The 27825-nt window shown below is 36.0% G+C and overlaps 1 pseudogene; it reads right to left on the bottom strand.

Annotated features, from left to right (window-relative positions):
- Positions 1-400: 400 nt before the first annotated feature.
- Positions 401-22918, bottom strand: LOC132272600 (DNA mismatch repair protein MLH1-like; annotated as a pseudogene).
- Positions 22919-27825: the final 4907 nt, after the last annotated feature.

The following is a 27825-nucleotide window of genomic DNA, read 5'->3' as shown; positions in this document are numbered from 1 at the left end:
CAAGATAAGCTTTGACATGCAAGAATCACTTCCCTCATGCAAAACACTACTTGCAAAAACATTTTCTCCATTTAACTATCAACCTTAACTTCTATAAATCAGGAAATAGTAATATATTAACTTCTATTAATATTGTTGACAAAATGACATGCTAAAACAAAAGCAACATTTCATGTCTTTTCCCTTAAAAAACGCATAAATTTAAAAGAAAAGGAATTTGAAGAAAGAAAAAAAAAAATATATATGGGAACTTGTAAGTTCAATGTTCTTTTACCAAGTCAGCATGTGAACAACAACAACATCTGCCCAGCTAAGTGCAGTTAAAGGTTCCCTTAATGGTTCAAGTGGAAATAATTGATGGCCGGTTTCCCTATGGCAGCATCCCATTCACCATTACGAATAACAAATAAAATCAACTAGGATTATTACATGGAAAGAGACAGTATACATTTTGAATCACAGAAGATCAATATTGTGAGAGGATAAAATCATTGAGAAGGAAAATGTTCTAGAATGGGATTAAAAAAAGCATCACAAGTTCACAGCCACAGATATACAAAAAAGCAGCAAGAGTATAGCTACCTGCATTCCATCATCTAGAATTGTAGCCCCAATTTTGTCCAATCCTCCATGATCTCCATCTTTTGGGTCAAAACCAAGTCTCTCAAAATATGTACCGTGACAGTGATTCATGAAACCATATCTTTCAAGAAAACAAGCAGCTGTAGCAGCCCGGTTTGCACCAACACCAATCTTCACAGATGTCCCAAAGAGATGCCTTTGAAGCATGTTAGCTTCATCCCCACAAGCATAACCCTGCCAGAAAAAATGAATTTACTTCTCAAGTGATAGAGTCACCAATTGAGAAGTATATTGGATGCTGAATAACTCTGAGTTCACAAATAGGCTGATAAAGTCACCAACTGAGAAGCTCTCTAGATGTTGATTTTAAGTCTTGAGTTATAGAAAAGTTTTTCTTCTTTTAGCTTAATTTTCCAAATAATTTGGTGATGAGGTTTATTATGGACTCAATTTAAAGCCCTTTTCACCCAGGTGTATCTCATGATGAACATTTAGTTCTAGCGTACTGAGAGAAGTTACGTATGATCAATCGATCTACATACTTCGTATATATAAAATGCTATTACGCTAGAGGTGGTAAAACAATAGGGATTCCTAATCCTAGCTTCAACTGGGCGTGGGAATATTTGAGTTAGTCCGAAATCTTTCCTAATCAATTAATTATGGAAATAAACTATCTTTCAGTAATTGTACTCTCTGAATAAGAATATTATGATATCAAGGTCCTTTCCTACTCAATAATGCAAATAAGCTCCTCCACTATCCAATATCCAAAAGTACTTTATGGCAAAATAAATAGCATTTGGATTGGTCCACTAGTGGTTTGAGCTAATATCAACGTCCTTTATAGAGGTTAACGTTGAAAAACAATTCGTAATGCTTAAGAGGGATTTGTCTCCACATGAACAATACTCGCTTCCACACAGAAAAAAAAAAAAAGCGTCCACTATTTGGATTGGTCCACTAGTGATGTGAGCCTACTGACCTTAGTGTTGATGACAGTGATGGAGTCCACAATTTCAATCTTGACTTTCGGGTTCTCAAAAGTGGGGAATGGATAACTAAACACAAAAAATACCCCTTACTGCATCAAAAAATACCCCTTACTGCAACTTGCTGTTGAGGTCCCCATATATCTTTGCTCTTGGACCTTATTGCATCAAAGAATGGTTTGCATTTATCTGACAATCGAGAGATAAATCGACTGAGAGCTACGACTCGACCTGTCAAAACCTGTACTTCCCTGCGGGTTTTCGGTTCTTGATTTTGTATAAGGGCTTGAGCCTGAGCCGGACTCACCTCAATTCCCCTTTTGTTTATAATATGGCTAAGGAACTGTCTTGAAGAAACCGTAAAGGAGCAGTTTGAAGGGTTTAACTTCATATCATACCTTCATAAAGTGTCGAAGACCTCTTGGAGGTGCTTAGGATGTTCCTCCTTCTTCACACTTTTGACCACTATGTTGTCGATATAGGCCTCGACCGTCTTTCCCAACATCTCGTCGAAGATCTTGTTAACAAGGCGCTGGTAAGTTGCCCCAGCATTCTTGAGTCCAAAGGGCATAACTCTATAACAGTAGGTGCCTTTCTCTGTTATGAAAACAGTTTTTTCTTCATCCTCTGGATTCATAGGGATTTGGTTATAGCCGGAGTATGCATAAAGAAATGTAAGCCTTTCAAAACCAGTAGTAGCATCAACTATCTAATCTATTTTGGGTAATGGAAAGCTGTCTTTAGGGCAGGCTTTATTAAGATTGGTAAAATCTATGCACACCCTCCATTTTCCATTCTTCTTCTGGACTACCACCACGTTAGAGAGCAATTGTGGGTAGTGCACCTCTCGGATGAAGCCCGCCTGAAGCAATTTGCTTACTTCTTTAGCTATAATTCGGTTGCGCTCAGGAGCGAACCTTATGTGCCTTTGTTTGACTGGTTTGAACACCAGATCCACCTTCAGGCTATGGCATAAGACTAAAGGATTGATTCCTATCATATCTGAATGTTCCTAAGCAAATGCATCTGCGTTCCGTCGAATGACATCAATTAATGCTTTCTTTTCTTCGGCTGTGGGGGAAGAACCTATATAGGTGACCTTCTGAGGATCGCCAAGGATTACTTCAACAGCCTCCAGAGACTCCTCAGTAGGCTTTGCAGCTTCGGTTTCATCCTCTGCTTTCAAATACCTAGGCAGAAGGTTCTGTAATTGCTATTTGGACATGCTCCCAGGAGGTGCAATTGGTTAGGACTATTTTGTTACCTTCTTTGCTTCATTCTGTGCCAACATATAGTATTCTTTGGCAGCGAATTGATCTCCCCTAAGATCAATAACCTCTTTTCCGTCCAGCAACAAGCATCTCATCACTTGATGAAGGGTAGATGGAACCCCGTTCATTCGGTGGATCCAGCCTCTTCCCATAATAAGATTATAAGAAGGATGGATCTCCATTAGAATAAAGTTCTCCTTTAGTGTCCTCTTTGCCGCAGTCACGAATAGGTTAATTACCTTAAGAGGGTCCACCTTTGTGCTATCAAACCCCATCAAGGGGCTGGATGTGGGCCGAATTGATGATGACGGAATCTTCAACTGCTCAAAGACTGCCTTTGTGATTATATTGGCATGACTACCTAGATCTATCAAAACCCTCTTAATCATGCAATTTGCCACCAAGAGACTGATGACCAACGGATCCTCATGGGGGAGTTGAATTGAGGATAGATCTCCATTGCCGAACCCAACATTGACGCTTCCTGAAGCGATAGTGTTCACTGAGGATAATTTTCTTAGCTTATGGGCTGTCCTCAGTCGGGATCTATATACCTCCTTTGACTCTTGATCATCCTCCGATCTCCATGTATTGCATGGATGACCTTCACTTGATTACCTTCGACTTTCCGATGATTGACCTCCCGGGGCTTCACGTACTCCTTTATTGTGAGGTAGTCCGCCAATTCACCTCTCATTATCATGTTTTCCACCTACCACCTAAGGGATCTGCAATCATTAGTTGTATACCTGTATTCTCTATGGTAGGCACAATGCTTGTTCTTGTCTCTCTGTTCCAAAGGTTGCTTTATTGGCTGAGGGGCCACAAACTTCATCTTATTCTCTTGGAATAGCCGAGCCAAGGTTGTGCGAAGAGGTGTGAATCTTTCCTCTATCCTTAGCCTTTTCTTAGGTACCTGAATGATTGGCGTTGAAGTGTGCTAGCTTTTTTGGCTTTTTGAATTTGAAACCCTTTCCTGATGCTTGTTCTCCACTGTGACGAGGGTGGCATGTTACGCTCGGTAGGCTACATTCTCCTCAAGCCAGATGTAGATCTGTGCCCTAGCATTGAGAGTCTGTATATCCGGAGGGGAATATTTAACTAGGGATGTATGGAACTTAGTTCCCTGAATCATTGCAAGTTTGAACGTCTCTATTGTGGTAGCAGGATGGCAATCTGCTATTTCCGAAGCCTCCATGTTAAATCTGGACAAAAAATCCTGTAATGTTTTACCTTTCTTTTGCCTTAGAGTGAAGAGGCTAGCAATGCTCTTCTTTTGCTTCTTATTTCTGCAATACTGCGCCAAGAACATAGTGTTCAGAGTTTCATAGTCTGGAATGGATTTGTGTGACCTATTCCTGAACCATTCCAGCGCAACTCCTGTTAGACTGGTAGGGAAAAATTTGCATAACCATGGATCATTGTGATCATCCAGAGCCATCTTCTGTGCGTAGTAATCTAGGTGCCGAGAAGGATCTCCCGTACCGTTAAACTGGGTAAAGGAAGGCATAGAATTTCTTAGGTTTGTCAATAAGGTATACATCGTCAGTGAATGGTGTTTTCACGAGAGAATTCTTATGTTCCTTGGCCATCTCGGCAGGTGTTTGAACTCTCAGGAGTCTCTTCTCGTTAAAGGCCTCTTTTACTCCTACACCATCTGGAACACCATTAGACCATACCGTAAGCTTACGGTTGGACTCAGCCTATTCGTCCCGCGTGCGACGAGGAAGATTGTCTAAAGCAACTGCCTCGGACCTCGTCCTTTGCTCTTGCTGAACCTCGTTGGGTCGAACTTCATTAGGCCGAACCCTACTGACCTAAGGCTCATTAACCTGAAGAGCGTTTTGGCTAGGAGGAGGTGCAGCCACATCAATTGGTGGTGGCTGAGATATCAACTGAGCCATAGCAGTTTGAAAGGTGTCGTTTTGCTGTTGAAGCAATGCAATCTGGGCTATACTAGCTTCGTTCGCCTGACGAAGTGTTTCAAATTGGTGCAAGAACTCTTCATGCATCTTTTGCATCAACTCCATCTGCTGGTTAGCCGCTGTTGATTCTCTGTTCGACATTCTAGATCATGGAAACAGGGACAATTTGAAACATAGGTGGGAGTATATTTCTATACATTTCCCACAGACGGTGCCAAAGTGTAGGTGCCAAATTTCTCTCTCTATTAGAATAAAAAGAAAAATACAACTCACTCAAAAAACAAGCAATTATAATACTCAGAGATAAGCATATAATGGTCGATGCTTTTATTGGAGGTCTAGGCCTCTATTTATAAGAAACAAGGTGGTGAAATTATGGTAGGACTCACCTGGCTTGCCCTCCAATCCATTCCATATATGACATTCTTTACAATTATAATTCTTTCCTTTTTACAATTCTTTCCATGTAAAACTTTCCTTGCACAGAACTTGCTTTCTTTGCTAAATCTTTTGTCTAGCGGGACTGGTCTACCTTTAATTGAGATTGGGCTGCTTGTGGGTTGATCCAAACGATTTGGTATATGGGCTTGGAGTTCAGCCTTGGCGCCCCAGGCTGTTGACGTCTTCACTAGGCCTGAATAAGATTGTATGCATCTGGGCTTAGTAAATGGGCCGAATGGCCTGAGTCAGCAGTCATATGGAAGCAAGACTTTGCCTATGCTTGTTTCGGATTGGGTTCTCTCGATTTGGGCTTGATACTGATCGGGCCCTTGCTGAATCTAATATAAATTTGTAGTGTGATGATGTGGACAATACTTACTGGAGGGGGGATTTTTTCCCTCAACGAGTAAGAATTTAAAGAACAAAGCACAATTAGATGGCACAAAATAGTTTCGGAAAATAGAATTGAGTGCACTTTTTAACTTCATCAGTGGAAAGTAAAATTGAGCGCATCTTTTAACTTCACCGATTACAAAGGTTTTGGAAACAAATATAATGAATGTGAATTTTGGCCAGAAAATTTTCCTCATACTTAGCTGTTCTATAATTGATTCCACATTATTTCAGGAAACATGTAAAACAGTATAACTACCTCAAGTTCACTACGTTTGCAAGATATAGGTTAGTATTATACTGAAACAGCACAAAAACATCATCCACCGTCCTAATATATGTGCAGTGTCTTACAATGTCCAGCAGACCTGTAAAGCTATATATTAGTAGGATGCACTAGTTAAATTTGTTTAAATCTACGATATTGTTTCATTGTCAACAAAGATAAGTTTGGTTAACACATACCAGAATGACAATTACAATCAGTATCATCAATAAGCTCCTGAACACTAGTAAGATCTGCAGTTTCCTTTAGGTTCCTCCTCTGTCAAACAGAAGACTTGCACTTAAGTTCTTTGATATAAGTATACATACAACAAAAACTTACTTGTGACTAGAAAAATACTATTAGGGAATTTGATCTTATATTCTAAAGAAATTATAGGAGTGGAAAGCAAAAAAGAAGCAAAGTGCACTACAGCGAGGTCGTTTTGCACTACAGCAAAGTGCCCTCTAAAACCAATCTCTGAGAACATTTCTCAAGGAGATATAAATTCCAAAATAAACCAACGCCAGATATATGTGATAGAAAATGAATTGGCCAGATGACAATGGACAAGACTAATCATGTCTCCTAGGAGGCAAAGTCTCTAATGAAGCTGGTCAAAAATAAATAAAGGTTCACCTAGTACAGGTAAATTTAGAAGGATCGGGAGTGTGACAGAATTTATGAACATGGAAGGAACGCTATATAATCTCCATTTTAGGTTGGGAGGAAAAGAAGACTAAAGAAGAATGTGTTGGGATTTATATGCCCTGGCATCGCAAATTCCTATTTGGATTATAGTGACATATGTTCCTGACATATCTGAAATATTTATGATTTATATAATTGATGAATTCAATGTATTATGTTTCGATTCATTCTGGAATTGATAGTGTCCATTTGATTACAAAAGATATTTATATATGTATATGATGGCGATCAATACATGAATATAAATAGTAATCATAAATTATTCATAGTCGGTAATTATAGATGGACTCATTATTAACTAAGACTTGAACTAGATCCGCGTTAGGTTGAGAAATATTGGGAAAACCGTAGTATGCAATTGCTCCCTATCACCGTTATGGCATTTGACTTTTAAGCATGAGAGAAATATAGACTCTTTTAATTAATTAGTAATTACTTTGATTTGTTTGGCGGAATCTTCAAAATCCTTAGACCGGCACTTTGGGTAATTATGTAATTAATAGTTAGAAGGTTATATTTTCAATATTGCATCATTGCTACTTATATTTATTTTGTATTAATTATGGTTGATCACAAAGTAAATTCGAAGGCATTCGTGTGTTTTTAGACAAAATGATTTATTATATATTTATTTATTTAAATTATTATTTTTGTCAAACAAATATTTTATTGTGATCAAGTCAGAAATAAGCAGAGGTACCAAAATAAATATATTAATTAAGTAGTCGGATTGATGGTTTTGTTTATCCGATAACTAATTATGCATAGAGGGGTCAAAGTGCAACATTGACTTAGAGGTTATTTATTATTTAATTGGAGTTCAATTTATTTCTTTTAGTGGAGTAGAAATTAATTGAATTGGGTCCATGCCAATTATTAATTCGTTATAGCCAAGAAAATAATAAGCCTAATAGGATTCTCACTCATAGCCCAACTTGATATTTGAATCTATTAGATTTTAGATATGTGAATTAGAGATTGAGAAAGATTTATTGTTTCCTTTTCTTATTTTTATGTTGCCTATATATACATGGGTTCATGTATATTTTAGGGTGAATTTTGAGAAGAAAAGGAAAAATATATTTTCTCTCTCTAGATTTTTAGGGTTTGTGTTCTCATCTAATAGAGGCTCCCACAAGCTTATTTTTTCAAGGTCATTCATGGAGGCTTATGAGTGATTCCTAAAGGCAAGACCATTACCAAGAAGATGGAGATCCATGGAAAAGACATCTAGCAAAGGGATCAACAATAAGTGAGAACTTTCACTTTAGATGAGAGATCTAAGATTTACTTAAACCTTGATATAAGTATTCAATCTATTAATTGAATGATACATCATATTTTATTTTTGCATAAAACTTGTCTCTATGTGATGAATCAAGATTTATGTATGAAAATCCCTCAGAAAGTTTTTAAAACTTGCACGTTTCCCAATAGTGGTATCAGAGTATGGTTTGATTCATTACTAGAGATCATGTTTTTTTTATGAAAATCATCATTCATGGATCCAAATTTTTTTTGCATATATAAATTTATTGATATATGTTGATATATATTGATACATGATGATGTATGTGTAATTGCGAATGGATGATGTTGTATGTTTGGGCTATGGATGAAACTTATAGGTTAAATTAATGTAATTTTATCTTTGGATGAATGTAATTAAGGCTTTGATTTTGCCGTTTGAAAGTTCAATGATATAATTTAATTTTTTCCATTGTATTTGAAATTATAAATATTTTTAAAGCCATGTAATCTTCATCAAAGAATGCTATTAAGCTTCAAGAAGGTCCAAAAGGGTTAAATTAGGCTGCTGAAATTTTTTGAAATTTTTTCAGAATTTTTCAGAATTTTTCTGGAATTTTTTGGGCTTAATTTAATTTTCTGGGAATTTTTATTAATTTTCTACAATTTTCTGTGATTTTTTGGCGACCGGAGTATCGCCGGCAGCGGCAAGGCAATGCCGGAACAAAGGAAATTCGATCCAGTACTTCGCGGTCCACCAAAATAAGGTGCAACCGCATGCACAACCCTTGGATCAAAGTCAACAAAGGAGTAAAGATCAAGTGTTTCGCGGGAGAGAGTGCACACCATGTGCACAAGCATCTGGCGTGTGAGGACCACACACCAGCTAGGACAAGCGCCAAATGGTGTGTGGCAGCGCATGCCACCCTCTGTAAGCTTCCACAAGCGCGTCCAGGCGCGTGAGAAACACGAGCTGGTCATTCCAGCACCCTTCAGGCGCGTGGGCGCGTCGGTGTGTGTCAGGGCTTGTTTTTGGCTCCTGCAGGTTCACAGAACCTGACGGTGGATCTCTAGGCTTATTTTGAGGACCCTTACACAATACTTAGAGCAATTAAATGTTAAAAGCTAAATCCATTAGCCATTTTATTTGCTTTATTTGTTATTTATTTATTTATGCGATGTATGAAATGCATGGAATAGATAATTGTTTATTAATTATTATTCATGCATTGGATCCATGATATTTAATTAAATGGCTTGATTTATATTAATTAAATTATGAAAATTAATTGGATTTGATTACTAATTAATTAGAGGGCACTTATTGGGAAACAAAAAATTATTTTTAAAGTGTGCCATAAATTAAATATTAGTGAATCATTTAAAAGTCTAGATATTTTTATAAATTTAATTGGATTAAAATCAAGGCGTTTTGCATGCATCATATCATGTAAATGAATAAATTGAAAACCCTAATTATGAATGATTAAAAATTGAGTGGGAGCAGGGATTTTTATACATTACCCCATGGCATTCGTTATTATAACCATTGTTATTAAATCTTCAAAAATAAGGCCCCACGCATAATTTGAAGAGTTTAAAAATTACAAGAATGGTTTTCTCATGAAAATAAAAATATTAAATGTTCATAGTAATTAGATCTTTAAAAATAAGGCCCTACGCAGGATTTAAAGAGTATAGATTATAATGACAAGATATTTAATGTTTTATTTTTCATTGGAGCATTAATAACGTTATACACTCAATCTAAAATCAATAGTGTTAGCTCCCCAACGGAGTGGTCTACAGTAGGTGATTTTAGAAAGGCTAAACAACATAATCGGGAATCATTTCATATAGATAGACAAGGTATTGTATTAAGAGATATGAAAATGATAGGATTTGCTCGCCAAAAGCAATAATGAATTTCGCCAACCAAATAAGTTATTGGCGTATTGGTTATCTGATTATTCATATAGTGGTTAAGGGATCCACAAATATTTTAATGGAAGTACTCGCATAATAGCAAATGAATCTCAACAATAGTAATAATGAACTCCTCTATCAGGATAAGTTATTGACGTATTGATTGTGTGATTTATTATGCTACGAAGTAAAGGGACCCACATTAATTAAAAGGGATTGTTCACCAATAATAATAATGAACTCTTATTCTATTGAGATTTATTATACTATGTGGTTGACAAACTCATTTTAATTTTAAATATGCATGTATTATTAATATTTTACTTTGCATATTGTATAAATGCATTAATATTCAAATTATTTATGTCTAATCTATTTTATCTGCTTGATACTATATTCAATGTAATTGGACCTCATTTATACTGACTAAAAAAAGGAACTTCGATATTTTACTCACAACGTAAGGGTACAAAATGTGTTTACTACTCCCATACCTAATTCCCTTTTACTTTAAGATACCCAAGAGAATATTAATGCTTTTAATAATTGGACCTCATTTATACTGACTGAAAAAAGGAACTTCGATATTTTACTCACAATGTAAGGGTACAAAATGTGTTTACTACTCCCATACCTAATTCCCTTTTACTTCAAGATACCCAAGAGAACATTAATGCTTTCAATAAGTGAAATACGACAAATGATATGGCTTAGTGCAACATTCTAGAGTTTATCTCAAATACGCTGCAAAGCTAATATTTGTATTATTTTATTTGCTTCAAGCATCATATTATATCTCAATGAGATGTTTTGGTGAGATTAGATAGAGCATATGCCTAAGTACTATGTCAGATTTAAATACCATCAAGATAGCCTAAGGATCTCCAGTAAAAGATCGAATTTGGAAAATGATTGTTTATTATTTTTAAAAATTGAACTGGAGGTCAATAGGGCTAACTTGAGTGGTAAGTTTCAAGTTGACATAATTATTGCCTTGTTACCAAAACTCGTTCAACTTTTTTAGAGTGAACTAAATAAGGAACCAGTTTGAGTTCACACTCGCTGATATTCTTATAGAATTGGTAACATATGAAGGGATAATCAAAAGTATAGGCATTCCTATCAATCTAACCTAGTCTATACTATCTTCTTCTAGGCCTAAGTGGATGGGCAAAGGAAAGAAGAAGGATGATAATAGGACTAGGTTAGCACAAAACATGGGTATCCAAAAGGTTAAAGGGAATAAGGCAGTGTATGTTGAGGGCGAAAGAAACTGTTTCTTTTGCCGCTAATTAAGACATTAAAAGACGAACTGTTTAAGCAATGACGTGGCATAGGAAAATGTATATTTAATCATTGAGTCATGTTATGTGGTTGTATCTATTAGTTCCTGATGGATAGATTCTAGAGCCACTAAACATGTTTGCAATTCGTTGCAAGGATTTCAGAAATCCAGAAGCCTCGATGATATGGATATTTATTTGTCTTTTGACCTGATGCTAAGGTTGTAGCTAAGTCAGTGGAAGTATTACATCTGAAATTAGAAAGTATAAGGATATTAGTATTAGAGAACTATCTTTATGCACAGATGTTAGACGCAATCTCATTCTTGTTTCACTTTTGGTTTAAAAAAACTGTGCTGTTACTTTTGGTAAAACTGTTTTTATAAAATTGAATAGATGTGCAATTACTTGTGGTGCATTGAAAGATGGTTAATATACTATAACCACCAGCTCTTAATATTTGCAGGATATAAAAACTAATGTTGCATCTTCTAGATTGAATGTTAAGAGAAAATTTGTTATTCTTGACTCATTGTATTTTTAGTGTCTATTTTTGGGTTGTGATCAGTCAAAATGAGATTCAAAGATTGGTCGAAGAAAGTTTATTACCTAGTGAGGCAGGGGAGCCTAAGCCAACTTGTGAATCTTGTATTGAATGATTGATAACTCTAAGCGCTTTAATCAGCCAAATGAAATAGACATAGAGAACAATTGAAGTTGATACATACTGACATGTGTGGTCTTATGAACATCCAAGCAAGATTACTCACGTTTTGGATAAATTTACCTGACGCGACACAAGTCTTAAACTTTTTGTATATTCCGGAAGTGTTAAGACTGATGTGGAGCACAAATTAGGGAAACTTATCAAAAGACTTCGATCTGATCGTGGATATGAGTATTTCTTGGGATAGTGCAAAGACTATGTGGTCAATGAGGGTGTTGTGTACCAGTTTTTCCGTAATTGACGCTCAATAAATTGAGGTCTCTAATAGGAATAACAAAATTCTGCTTAACATGGTTAGATCTATGATCAACTATGCTTCATTATCTTTTTCATTTTAGAGTTTAGCCTTAACGATATTGATGCACATTATGAATTGAATTCCATCTTAGTCTGTCTCAAGGATATCTTTTGAGCTGTGTTTTTTACTAAATCTTAGTTTGAATCACATGCACATATGGCGTAGTCTTGCACATGTGCATTTGATATGGACAAGTAAGTTGGAAGCAGATCATAGGCATGCTTGATTTGATGGCTACTCTAAAGGCACTAGGATGGATTATTTTATGATCTCAATGATAAAAGTTGATTGTTTACACTCACTATTTATCTATAGGAGGATCATATTATGAATCATATACCTAGTAGCATAATGTTAGAGAATATGGTATTAGTACCAGTTGTACCACATATGAACACATTTATTATAGAAATTAAGAATTATATATGAATTCCCTATTGATGCGTCGGCATCATTTAGTACACAGATTCCTGCATCGGTACATTGATGTAGTGGAAGGATTATCATCTAATCCGACAGAATCATGGTTTTAGGTGAGACCTTTATGGACATCCCTGTTAAACATAAGTTAAACCCAGTAAGCTACATGGAAGCGTGAACTGATATGGATATAGATCATTTTGGCAAGTTGCTATAAAATCAGAGTTGGAATTAATGTATTCTAATAAAATCTGGGATCTTGTAGAACTTTCTAGTAGGGTGATACCTATGGAAGGTAAGTTAATCTACAAAAGGATATCAGAAGATTTCTTAGTGAATGAACCATGTGTGTACAGGGTAATGTCATTATTTTTCTAATTCTTTAAATATATTGATGACATCCTACTTATTTAGAATGATGTGGAAGTTTCGTCATCAGTAAAGAAGTAGTTGTTTAATTACTTTGAAATGAAAGATCTTTAAGATGTAAGTTATATTCCTAGGATCAAGCTTTTGCAAGATCAGGTTAAAAGGAAATCACATCCATAAATGAGTATGAGATCTTTGGTTCTCCTAAGGTATTTTATGATATTTTTCACAACAGACCAATTATCAAGTCCAGGATTGGATTGATATCTATTAACTATCCCTACTTTGTAGCGGATGTCCTGTTTGGTATAGACCATGGCATATATGAGAATCCCACATGCCGAAGCATATTAGTACAGTCTCATTTGCTCAATCTCCTCTGCTAGTCTTGAACAACTACTTACTAGAGAGCAATCCATGTCAATAAAATAAGAACTCATTCTTTGAGTTTTGCATACCAAACCTAGTCAAAACTTTATAAATATAGGATGCTGATTCTGATTTTTAATCAAATATAGATACTATGAGATTCATGACTTAGTGTATGTTCTCTCAATGGAAGGGAAATTAGTTGGTAGATTGTTAAGCAATTTTCAATTACTAACTCAAACCTGAAGGTGGAGTACATTGCAGCCTTAAAGGCAGCAAAGAAAGCCTTTTGGTTTGATCTCACTGATTTAGAGGTTGTGGAGCATACTAGCCTGTCTATCGAGCTATATTGCGACAATAGTGCAGAAGTAGTTTAAACATATGACCCAAGGTTCCATAGAGGGACAAGGTACACTGAGAGGAAGTATCATGTCCTACATGATATTATCTGGCAAGAAAATGTACTCGTGGCAAGAATATTACATTGGAACATAACTTTGTTGATCCATTAATAAAGGTGTCATCAATCAATAGTTTTGATCATCGCCTAGATAACATTGAAGTTAGATGCAATTCGAATTGGCTATGAGGGCAAGTGGGAGCTGTTGAGATTTATATGCCCTGGCATAGCAAATTCCTATTTGGATTATAGTGACATATGTTCCTGACATATCTGAAATATTTATAATTTATATAATTGGTTAATTCAATGTATTATATTTCGATTCATTATGGAATTGATAGTATCCATTTGATTACAAGAGATATTTATATATGTATGTGATGGCGATCAATACATGAATATAAATAGTAATTATAAATTGTTCATAATCGATAATTATAGATGGACTCATTATTAACTAAGACTTGAACTAGATCCGCGTTAGGTTGAGAAATATTACGAGAGCCGTCGTATGCAATTGCTCCCTATCACCGTCATGGCATTTGACTCTTAATCATGAGAGAAGTATAGACTCTTTTATTAATTAGTTGTTACTTTGATTTGTTCGGCAGAATCTTCGGAATCCTTATACCGGCACTTTAGGTAATTATGTAATTAATAGTTAGAGGGTTATATTTTCAATATTTGCATCATTGCTACTTGTATTTATTTTGTATTGATTATGGTTGATCACAAAGTAAATTCGAAGGTCTTCGTGTGTTTTTAGATAAAATGATTTATTATATATTTATTTATTTAAATTATTATTTTTGTCAAACAAATGTTTTATTGTAATCAAGCCAGAAATAATCAAATACACCAAAATAAATATATTAATTAAGTAGTCGGATTGATGACTTTATTTATCCGATAACTAATTATGCATAAAGGGGTCAAAGTGCAACATTGACTTAGAGGTTATTTATTATTTAATTGGAGTTTAATTAATTTCTTTTAGTGGAGTAGAAATTAATTGAATTGGGTCCATGGACCGGGTCAATTATTAATTCATTGTAGTCAAGAAAATAATAAGCCCAATAGAGTTCTCACTCATAGCCCAACTTGATATTGGAGTCCTATTAGATTTTAGATATGTGAATTAGAGATTGAGAAGGATTTATTATTTCCTTTTCTTATTTTTATGTTGCCTATATATACATGGGTTCATGTATATTTTAGGGGTCACTTTTGAGAAAAAAACGAAAAATATATTTTCTCTCTCTATATTTTTAGGGTTTGTATTCTCATCTAATAGAGGCTCCCACAAGCCTATTTTTCCAAGGTCATTCATGAAGGCTTATGAGTGATTTCTAAAGACAAGACCATTACCAAGAAGATGGAGATTCATAGAAAAGGCATGTAGCAAAGGGATCTACAATAAGTGAGAACATTCACTTTAGAGGAGAGATCTAAGTTTACTCAAACCTTGATGTAAGTATTCAATCTATTAATTGAATGATACATCATATTTTAGTTTTGCATAAAACTTAAATATATAAAATGAATTAAGATTTATGTATGAAAATCCCTCAGAAAGTTTTTAAAACTTGCACGTTTCCCTACAAAATGAACCTTCAGTCTATAACCAACCAAACTATCCTCCAGATATCCACCCAAAAACTTGATAGAACTTTTTAGAAGTTGGCTACATCTTCCAATTACTCAACTTCTAAAACTCAATTGCAGAGAATTTTAATAATTAACTTGATTAGATATTAAAACATTATCTCCTTCATCTTCTGCTATAACAAAGAGGAATTTATCATTATGATATCATGGGTTTTGCTCATTATATCTCCGGGTAGTGTCACTCTATTATGATCAACTAGTCTCGAGCCTGCACTATCTGGTGTATATTTATGGTATTTGTGTGCAATTGAATTAATGATCACAACAACATCACTGCAGTAGGAGGTTTCAATTATGAAATCATAATGTCAAAAGTCAAACAATTAAGGGTCACAGAACCATAATGATCATGGATCAAGGAGTCGCGGAGGATCATGAAGCTAGTGGACCTTGGATGTCACGGCTCTCATCTGTGTTAAATTGGATTTGTGCATTCCATTGTTGATACTTTGATTTTAGTAGGTCTAATCCCGAAATAAACATAATAACGAGTAAAAATAATAACGATCCTTATTTATATTCCACATAAAGAAATACTGACTAAACAGTTGCTCCACATGGTTTGCTAACTATCAATGCTTATGCAATTTTCACACCCATCTGTAACAGCGTATAGAAGTGTCTGTCTGAGTAATTGAAGTTATATGGATGAACATATAGAACGTATCTCACAGAGGTCAAGCTACAGTTTCTTTCAAGTTGACCAGGAGCCTTAGCTTGCAAGTAGGCATATAACCTTCCAGCAGGATCCAGTGAATCAGTCCGTACCATCTTATTCACTGGAACCTTTACAATTTTGAACCTATAAAGGACGAGGCAATAATATGGAACAAACAAATATACTTATTAGACATGCCAAGAGTTTAGTCCAGCCAACAGAAATAAAAAAGAAAAAATTCTGCATACCAGAAGGTGGACTAATAGTTGTAGGCACAAGACTGGATGGAGAGGGATCATGGCTCTGCCTCATACATGAAACCAAAGATGTCCAAAATAAGGGAAACGTTTTGGAAGTACGTATTTCCCCAAAATGCAGAGCAAAGCAGAAACAGCACCAGCACAAGAAGTACGAATTCTTAATTTAGAGAAGGATAAAGATAGATAGACAGAAGTAGAGAAAGAGAGAGAGAAAGGAACTCAATAGATAATGCAGGTCAGAAGAACTTGCAACTATTTTCCATTTTAAAGAAAAAAAAAAAAAAAAAAAACAACAACAACAAAAACAAAAACTACTGTTCCACACCTTATCTACGCTATAAGTGTCCCACGTTTGCAATTACATTGCTACTATTTAGATATACAAACGTCAAAGCTTAACCTATCTATTGAGATGGTATTAGGTTACTTTGCGATGTTGGGTTCAAATAATGACATGGTATCAGTAGAATGACTTGAAAAGTCGCTAAATGCCTCATTCATTGCCCTTATCCCTAAGAAGGGAGGCGCTTCTGACATTAAGGATTTTAGACCAATTAGCTTAGTGGGTTGTATTTACAAACTCGTGGCTAAGGTGGTTGCTCTAAGGATGAGGGAAGTAATGGATGGGATTATCTCGGATTCCCAGAATGCTTTTGTCGGAGGACGGCAAATTCTAGATTCAGTTTTTATTGCAGGCGAATGTGTGGATTCCAGATTGCGAAGTGGTGTTCTTGGAGTTTTATGCAAACTTGATATTGAGAAAGCGTATGATGATGTGAATTGGAATTTCCTACTATATTTGTTACAAAGAATGGGGTTTGGAAGTAGATGGAGGAAATGAATTGAGACATGTCTTTCGTCTGTCAAGTTCTCAGTTCTTGTGAACAGATCTCCCGCTGGTTTTTTTGGGTGTACTCGGGGTTTAAGACAAGGAGACGCTTTATCGTCTGTCCATTTTGTAATTGTTATGGAGGGCTTAAGCAGACTCATGCGAAGGGCAAAGGATCTTAGTCTTATTAAGGGCTTTAGGGTGGGAAGATATTTAGTCCATCAGGTGGAGATTTCTCATTTACTTATTGCGAACGATACCCTGGTTTTCTGTGATGTTGATGTGTCTCAACTTAGATATTTGAGGTGCATCCTGGATTGTTTTCAGGCGGTTTCCGAGCTGAAGGTTAACGTAGCTAAGAGCGTGCTTATCCCGGTAGGGAATGTTCAGGATATTTCTTCTTTAGCTGCAGTCTTTGGGTGTAAGGTGAGTTCTTTTCCCATTAGTTATTTGGGTTTGCCCCTAGGGGTTTCTTCTAGGAGAGCGGGGAGTTGGGATCCTATGACTGACAGGTATGCGAAGAGATTGGCATGATGGAAGAAGCAATACTTGTCTAAGAGGGGTAAAGTTACTCCTGTAAAGAGCACTTTATCGAGCCTTCCCATAAATTTTTTTTGATCTATGTTCCAAATCCCGTGCTCCGTTGCTGATAGTATTGAAAAAATTCAAAAGGATTTCCTTTGGGGTGGAAGGGGAGAAGAGTTATCACCTTGTCAAATGGGAGCAAGTTTGCAAGCCTATGAAGTTGGGTGGTCTTGGCATCAGAAGATTGGTTCCTTTTAACCAAGCTCTCCTGGGCAAATGGTTGTGGAGATATAGGAGGGAAAGACATCATCCTTAGCGAAGGCTAGTCTCATGTTGGTTTGGGAAAGAGTTTGGCGGTTTGTCTACCCGTCCGGTTTCTCTTGTGGGAGGAGTCGGGGTGTGGAAATTCATTCGGAAGGGATGGGATGTCTTCTCTTCTCATATCAGATTCAAAGTTCGTGACAGTAGATGTGTTCATTTCCGGGAAGATCTTTGGTGTGGTGGCCAGCCATTATCTCGTACATTTCCCAAACTATACAGTATTGCAGTTGATAGACACGCCTACGTAGCTGACTATTATCGGCTTGATAATAGTGGGATTACGTGGGACGTGCACTTTCGGCGTTCTTTTCAGGATTAAGAGTTGGACGAGGTATGTGTTCTTCTGGATTAGTTGTATCGGCATGAAGGAGTTGGCAGGGGTAAGGACGATCTGACATGGATTCCCTCTTCCCATGGTCGTTTCGAAGTGTGATCTTTTTTCTTATGTCTTTCTAATTTTGATAGCCTTGACTTTTCGTGGAAGACCATTTGGCGTTCTATGGCTCCAACTAGGGTGGCATTCTTTGTTTGGACCACTGTATGGGATAAGATACTAACGATTGATAATTTGAGGAAAAGGGGGAATTGTTTTGTTAATTAGTGTTGCCTATGTAAGCAAGATGGTGAGTCAGTTGATCATATCCTCATGCACTGTGCCCCGTGGCGCACGACTGTTGGAAACTTATTCTTGGGCTGTTTGGCATGCGTTGGGTAATGCCACGTTCTTCTAAGGATTTGATTCATGCTTAGAGAGGATGTCATGTGAGAAGAGATGTACGCGATTACTGGAGAATTGTCCCACATTGAGTTTGGTGGTGCATCTGGAAGGAGAGAAATAGTAGAATGTTCGAAGGGAATGAGTCGTCTACGGCGACGCTGAAACTTTTCATTATTTGCTCTCTTTTCAATTATGTGAAGAGGAGTTCTTGCTCCTCTTCCAATGATTTAATTAGTTTTTTGGATTTTTTAGGGCCTTAGTCCCCGGTTCCACTTTTGTTTAAGGGATGCGTTCCCCTTTTGAACGCCTTTTTATTTATTTATTACTTAAGAAAAAAAAAAAAAAAATGACTTGGTATCTGCATTCCATGATCAAGTGCAGTTATGGAATGTTAGCCTATCGAGCGACATAAGAGGGGTCATATTGGTTGGTAGGAATAAATCTAGTTTTCAGTAATTTATAGCGTAGGTTATTTTGGTGCTTTTGCACCATCATACAGCATTTTGTAATAAGATCATTGTAAACTAGAGTATGGAACATTTAGGTACAAAAAGAGATATAGAACGTAGAAACCAAAACTTGGAACACCAGAAAATCTAGCATGTCCTATGGAAGGAAACATGAATGACTTGTGCCCTCTCTCTGTTATTATACCCTCCTACATAAAGCTCATTAAGGTAATACAAGGGGCAGTAATCAAACTGTTTATTGAGTTTAAAGAACCAAAAAATTTCTTATCAAATGCTGAAAAGTATCTACTTGAGCTCATACACCAAGTTTGCAATATACCTGTTCCTGAAATGTCCTTGCATCATTGGAGTTTCTCAATTTTGATTCAACAGCAGACTCTATCTTTTCAATAATAACTTCCTGATTCAAAAGACTTACCTGCATATCCACATACAATGTTCAAATTAACACTCGAACTTAAATAGATAAAAAATTCCAGTACAAAACAATCAATAATAAAAAGAACAGCAGAGAATATTACTGGTTCTTTTTTCAAATACAGTTAGTTGGCATTTCATTTCAAGGTATACTCGATGAAGTTAAGCAATCTATGCGACCTCTACCAAGTAGTACCCCTCGGTAACACATTGTCTACACAAATGCATAAGCAATAAAATTATTCTTATTTTACATGCATAAAACCTTCACATGTTCACACAGATAATTTAAAATAATAAGCTTCAAGCACGTCAGTCAAGGTTTTGTAGCCTCAGCCCAAGCCCAAACCAAGTATATAAATATTAGTCCAAGCCCACAACAAACTCGAACTAGGCTCAAGTTATAGATAATTGGTCCTGTTCCACTTAGAACTAAAGTCTTCTTCCAAACATTTGGGGTTAACCATATGACTTATGCTTCAGCATTCCACTCTATCCAGCTCCAACGTTTCAGTTGCTCTGAGCCACCATGTCCTTATCCTAGAAACACATTTATGGCATGGACATTTCACTCTTGCTTCATAGTGCCCTCATTGGTTGCAATAACGCATGGCAAAACCATCTTGATTCTAGGCCAATTGCTTTCACTTCACCATCAATTGGTTCTACTTCTAACTTTCTGTGATTGTATCCGAAACATTTGTTATCTTGCTACACGTCCATCTCAACACCCACATTTCATTTACACCAATCTTATTAACATGTTCCCTTTTTGATAAGACAACTTATGAACATCTTCCAAATTCCCTAAAATTTTACACTCTGAGCATTACTAGTCTTGATGGAGAACGAGATGTGACCCATAGAGACGGAGCCAGGATTTCATTTCAGGAGGTCGGCAATGTACTTGGTAAAAAGAAAAATAATAAATAAATAAAATAAAATAACAGAGTGATTGAATATGTTATAAAAGGATGGTGTGGTAATTAAATATTCAGCACATTGGTTTGATTATGACCACATATCCATTCATGAGAGTTATAGAGTTATATTTACATAACAAACAAACAAAACATATTATCCATTCATGAGAGTTAAAGAGTTTTTTTGGCAATGCATTTTTGCCCAAGAAGTATGACAGTGTATCGTGGCTTGTATTGGAGGGTCTATCCCTCCAGCTCCACCTTTGGTCAGTTGATTCAGTGGGGGAGTCAATGCTTTTCAAAGATAAATCTCAGAAGAATCATATTTGTAGAATGGTGTTCACGAGTGCAGTTTGGGGCATTTGGAAGGCTAGGAACTTGGCACTTCATCAGAGATCAATATCTTTTGCTTCAGCTGCGGCAACAAAGGTAATTTGGGATTTTTTTATATTGCAGGAATTTCGATTTCTGATTGGCATGGGATGTAATGCTTTTTATTTTGATGTCTTCTCTTATTTTCTTGTTCTATGTTTACTGGAAATGGAGTTTTGTAATGTGAGGGTAGGCCCTCACTTCTCCTCCTGTACTTTTTTGTTTTCTTTTCAATACAATTCCATTTAGGGGGAAAAAACAGACCACAAAATTAAAAATCTTATCCCAGTATAATATTGCTGATACATACCATTGATAAAAAGTACCATTGTTATCTTCTTCGCAGCATAATTAGAATTGGAGATGAAACCATCCATTTCAAATACTGAAGTAGATGGATCATCATCACAAACTTCTATTTTCATCAGATTGCGAGCAACTGACACCCCATAAACAGATCTGATCGCACCAAGCCTTGAGGACGTGGCGACTGAGTGAACATCTGCTCTAGCAGCTCCATGCTGCATACAATTGAAGAGTAATATGAAGAAATATCTCTCATCAGGTTAAAGAAGTTAGGAGAGAAAGAAAAGTTTACAACATGATAAAGACGAGCACGAATGGTGAAAAGACAAACCTTTCTACAGGAGAAGCTAGCATTTATGTGATGAATGGCAAACCTGCTAAGGATATCTACAATTTTAGGATAATCATCAGCAGAGTTCTGAAGTATTTTTCTCCGAGCAGTCATGTTATAAAACAAATTCTCAATCTGATAAAAAACGACAACATCCAAGACAAATAGATTAGAGCAAAAAATTTTTGTAAATTACACTTGTCTCATAGAACTTACAGTGTATCCTACAATTCAAATAACACAATGACCAATGAATTTCCCAAAAATATTTATAATTCTCATATTTTTGGGGGAAGTCATGAACTACTCCAAATAATTCTACAATCATAACATATTAGTTTCCTTTCTCCGCAGCTTTGTTTTTCTCTTTCCTTATTGTTAAATTTATTGGGCGTCGTCGGTTTTCTCAGTCTCAAACTTCAGTACTTAATCCCCTACAATTGTTTTTCACATTTTCCTAACCCATCCACAATTATTCTAATGCAATGATTTTCTCATATTTGTTGAGAAAGGCAAAAGATCCAGTCCATACCATTATCTGAGTTCCCTTTACAGCAGCACATGCTTTTGGTTCATGCTCCATCACACCATCTCTGTATGATACCCTGAACGACACATTTCCACTTTCAGAAATATATAAATATGCATGCCAGAGACAATGCATGTGGCAAAATCATATGCAAAGAAAGGCCTAAAACAAAATGCACACAAACAACAAAAAGAAAGAAAAAAAAATTACAATTTCCATAAAACAGAATTGAAGCCAAATGCAAGATAAATGACACAACAGATCCCTAAAAATATAGATACACAAAGTCACATCCAATATTTCTTTTTCCCCTTTCTTGGGAGAATTGTAACTTGTACGTAATATATGTAACCTTCATCCACAGTTATATTTGTATGTCACAACCAAAGTTATAAGAGTAAAAACAGCTTTATGTGAACCTTTAATCGAACAGGCGGGGCCCACAATTCATACCTATAACCATGCAATTGGCCTTTGGTAATGGTAGTGACGGTAACATGACCAACATAGGTCATGCTGGCCAACGCCTCTCCTCTGAACCCCATCGACTTAATCGACTGTAAATCTTCAAATGTAGACAACTTGGAAGTCGTATGCCTCTCGCAGAGTATCCGTTAATCCTCATACTAATCAAAACCAACAACAATAATCACTACGACAATAAATTCCAGAATCAATCTCTCTATATGTATATATGTATCTAGTGTAGTGAATTGGGAGAAGATGAGAGAGTAAGGGGTTACTCGCATTCCGTGGCCGTCGTCGGAGACTTGGATGAGTTTGAGGCCACCGTCCTTGACGATGACGTTGATGGAGGTGGAGTGGGCATCGAGGCTGTTCTCGACGAGCTCTTTGACGGCGGAGACGGGCCGCTGGATGACCTCACCGGCGGCGATTCGGTTGACGACGGACTCGTCAAGTCGGTGGATTTTCTTCGATTTCCATTTGAGAATTATTTTTTTATTTTTTTATAACTTTCCAAATCAGAGTCGCACTCCTAAAAGAGTTAGGATTCTTTCGTAAGCCTTTAGTACACGCATGCTGTTTAGTACCCAAGTGCTTCCAAATCCAAATCGAAATCCACTTTTATCCTATTCCTACTCAAATACTGTTCCTTCTATATATATATATATATATATGATCTATGACCTACGAACTAAATATCAGTCTTTCTTCTATAATTAGCTAATGTCATCACCCTCTCTCTCTCTCTCTCTCTCTCTCTCGATCCACTAAGTAGTAACTAGTATTATCACACACCACCTGTCCCTCTTAGTTATCCCCTAATGGATGCAACAAAGTTGCAGGTTAAGAGTCTAGGTCTTATTAGCGGAAGGAATGATCAATCACTGCCTTCTATTCAACTGTCTCTAGATTTTAAAGTGGAAAAAACATATATCTCTTCGGATGGATCCTTCAAAACCAACACCAGACGAGACCTCATCACACAAATCTCAAAGCAATTTCCAAGCGAAACCCTAACCTCCGATATGATATCCGAAATGATTTCTGGAATGAACGTACCATTCCCATTAGAGGGATTTCAATACAGACCATATCATGACCGCGAAACAGTGCATGAGCTTGACAAACTCGACGATCTTGTCAGTACAGTCATGGATGATGCTCGTTGGACGGTCACTAAATTCTCAAACTGTGGCCGAAAAATACTAGTTTTGAACATCAACATTGAGAAAATAGTGATTTTGCCTAGTCAGGAGATCCAAGCAATGGACCGCGCAAAGGAGATGGAAAAACGTGTGCTCGAACTTCACAAATTTGTTTCCTGGATCGTAAGGGTGTGGCCTGGTATGGAATTTGATGGCATATGGAAAGAAATAGCAATGAGAGTGAGGAACACTGCACCAAAGAAAGCTTGCTTGGACCAAAGATATGAAAGAAACTTGCTCTTGTCATTGATGGATCAGACTATGAGAGAGTACTTGGGATATGATAGATTAGTGCCTGCAAGTACATCATCTATCGAGGGATTGGAGACAATCAAATTTGAAGAGAATAGTGATAGAGGGAAAGTGTGTGTCATATGCAGAGATGATATGTTTATTGGGTCGGAAGTGACTCGCATGCCATGTTCTCATTCATACCATCCGGTCTGCATTTTGGAGTGGCTCAAAAGGAGTCACATGTGCCCCTTGTGTCGCTTCGAGTTGCCACATAGAGCAATTTAAATATTTTTTCCCTTCCCTTTTTCTTGTTTTATGTTATATAAATGTATGCAAACTACAAAATTTTAATTGTGCATGATTATAGAATGTTTCATGCAGTAGGATGTAATTGATTTGAAAGCCCAAATCTGGAAAATATATTATAAAAAAGTTGTTGATGTTTTTTTTTTAAGTAACTCTCATAAGTAGAATTTATTTATTTTTGCTGATGTATATCTAAAACTATACATGTCCAACAAAGACGAATACTTAGGTAACACTCCAAGAAATTAATCACAAGCCAACGGAAGCACTACTGTCATTATCACTTATAATTCTACCCTTCCCTATTACCCAGCAAGAACAATCAAACAGAGGCAGAATGGTAAACCATTTTACAAAGATAACCAAACCATGACTAACACATTCCGGAGTACATATACATGATACTTATTCTCAGATCCGGTGAGACAGCCATTGAAGCGACTGGGTGAAGCAAACAGATATGGAAACGGAGAGCTTCACCATTTCATTCCTAGCCAGGTGGTCTTGGAGGGAAACGGAGGATGGACCAAGGTATGTCCCATCCGCATACAATGCGTGCGTCTGTTGATTGGGGAATCAAGTGGAGGTTCAGCCATCAATTTGAATCAAATTGACTCAAGTATTTTGTATAGAATTTAGTTTGCTGTTAACTTCTTCTTCTTGAATACCCCACGGTTTCGTTCTGCCCAAATGTTGTAAACAAGAGATGTTAATGCCAAACGAGAAACTGCCACACAAACACAGATATTAAATTGTGACTTGAAGAATAGCTGTGTGTGACAATTTCATAATTTCAAATTAGATGAAAAATATAGATTGCAATTTTTTTTTTTTTGGATTTCTTTTTTGGTGTTTTTGGCATAATGCTTTTTCATTATTGTAGTAGCTAGTTAGACAAACTTTTTGTACTCCTTAGATAAGTAAACCGAAATCCATTCATTTTAAAGCATTCAAAATAGAGCCTTAAATACAATCTTAAAAAAAAAAAAATAAAGAGAAAGTATTTTCTATTTCCCATTTCAGATACCAAAAATCTCATTAGTGGACTCTCCTTAAACACACACACACACACACACACTAACTTCTTCTTCATCAGATCTTCCCTTACAAATCCTTCTCAATACAGAATTTCTTATTGAATGGAGATGCCCTCCTACTTTCTTTTTCATGCATTCTGGACACACACACACATCACACAGACTCCTGTTTCTCTCTCTCTTATCTAGAATTTCCACGGCCCACGAGACTAGTAATAGTCCATGACATCAAAGGAACAAAATTTTCACTGTATATAAATCGAACATTAAACAATTAAGTTATAATTTTTATTCATGGAATCATATTAAATCAACAACTTAGAAAGATGAGGAAAAATAGCTTACCGAAAAATTGTTTCCATACATGTCTATATGTGTGTGTAAAAATTATTAAAGCGGAATCCTATTAATTCAACAAAAGAAAGGGGAGAAGAACGTAGCAAAACTAATCTCGGATTCACCAACTTGCACAACGCCATGTCTGCTGTTGCTTTCTTGTTCTGTTCATCCTTGATCTTATTTTTGTTCTTCTGATTATTAACCAAGAAGAAGAAGAAACAAAAAGAAGAAGGAAAGATTGAACAATTAAGAAAAAGAGCAAAAAGGAAAAGAAAGATGGATAAAGAGAGCAGGGTTGAGTTAAGTGATAAATAGCATCATAAGGTTGAACCTTTTAGAAATAAGTGGATTTTACAAACAAATGCAACTTTGAAAGAGAAATGGTGGAAGAAATATTTTATTTCACTTAGATCTCCTTTTATTCTACTTTCCAAAATAATTAGAGTACACGATTATATACATATATATATATATATATATATATATATAGGTCTCACTAACATATGTGTAATTATTATAGTTAAATGTCTAACTACACTACTAACTCCCTCTAACATGAACATTACTAGTCTCGTAACTTTCATGTCTCTTGGTTTACATAACTTCCACAATCACACTAATTCCCACTTAAGACAATTACCTTATAACACCAATATGGTAAATGCATACATGCATCGTGCATACCAAATACTTAAAAATACAAAATATTAAAATTAAGTTTATTTTTCAACAGAAACTTCTATCCTCAACCATCAACTAGGGGTGCAACTTGGGTTCGGTAACCCGAACTCAACCTGAGCCTAGCCCGATTTTTTACAGGCTTGGGCAATCATTTTTACAATTAGGGTTGAGCTTGGGTTGAAAAATCTCAATCCGAATTTAATTAGGATTGGACTTGGGTTGAAGTGCTAGCAACCCGAGTTAACCCGAACCCGAATTTTAATATTATTTTCATATATATATATATACTTTTAAATACATTGTATATAATATTTAAAGTATGATTACTTTTTTTTCTTTTCAACTTCTTTTATTAAATCTTAACTTATTGTATGTTAACATTTAGGAAAATTAATTTTCAAAAAATTTGTTTGTAATTTATTAAAAATTTACAAAAAAATCTTTAAACTTTTTCTTGTTTAAGAGTAATTTAATCTAAAACTAATTCAAGATCATATTAAATTTTCGGTGTAAGGATTAGCCATATGAGTAACCCGTATTAATCTGAAATTTTTACCCAGAATCTAAGCCTGAGTTGCAAGCTCGAATTTAAAAATAGAATGATGGATTGGGTTTGAGTTGAGTAGTTAAGATTGATGATAGGGTTAGGGTTGAGTTTGGGTTTAGCATTTCATATGGTGGGTTGCACTCATGTTATACTTTAAACTCGCCCAACCCGCTCAAATTGCAGCCCTACCATCAACTCCTCAAGAAACTCCAGCCGGATCATTCAGGAATGGGATCTACCTCCATCGATCATCTGCCGCCGGCGAAACCCCCCGACCGTGGTGAATGATGGAGAGCTTCTCCTTGCTCCAATTGGATATGTAACGGTCATATGGTTATTTGAGTACAATAATGATTGTATTGTGGCATTGAGCCTATGGGCCTTTTCCTTACCTTAATTATCATTGGGCCTACTTTGGGCCCCTACCTATAATTATCCTTGTCTATAAATTTAAATTTACCTTTCAAAAAAAAAAACAAAAAGTTTTCATATGAATAAATATTTAATTTTCGAAGTTATTGGCATCTGAAGTGGTTTGCTATATGATAATAATAATAAATAAATAAATAACCCTGTGTGTTGGTTTCCTTAAAAAAAAAAAAACCCTAGCTGGTATGTGGTAATTTTACATAGTGTGATTAGTTTCCTAAGCTCCGATTGTTTAAATGTAAAATATATATATATATTTTTCCTGATATTTGATTATCGTAAAATATTTATGTTGGGGGCAGACTCAAGAGCTCACTTGCATCAAGCTAGCCTTGCAGTGGCAATGGCTCACCCACATCTAGGTTTGCAAATGAGCCAAGCCAAGCAAGCAGCCTATTCGAACTCGACTCGATAATGCAGCAAAGTGCTTGAGTTCCCACATCAATGCTGGGAATATCCGCAAGCAAATAGAGCTTGGCTTGATACTCGTCTGGGGAGAGACATATATCACACATTATATTTAAATATATATATATATATATATATATATATATATAGTACAATTTTATAGAGAAACATTTTACACAATAGTCATATATATATATATACAGACATTAAGTAGATGTATTCAC

This window comes from Cornus florida, unplaced genomic scaffold (genome assembly GCF_030987335.1).
Source record: "Cornus florida cultivar Cherokee Brave unplaced genomic scaffold, ASM3098733v1 CherokeeBrave_3.0.0_Hap2_Chr09, whole genome shotgun sequence".
NCBI lineage: Eukaryota > Viridiplantae > Streptophyta > Magnoliopsida > Cornales > Cornaceae > Cornus > Cornus florida.
Note: the sequence above shows the minus strand (reverse complement) of the source record. Positions and strands in the feature narration are given on the sequence as shown.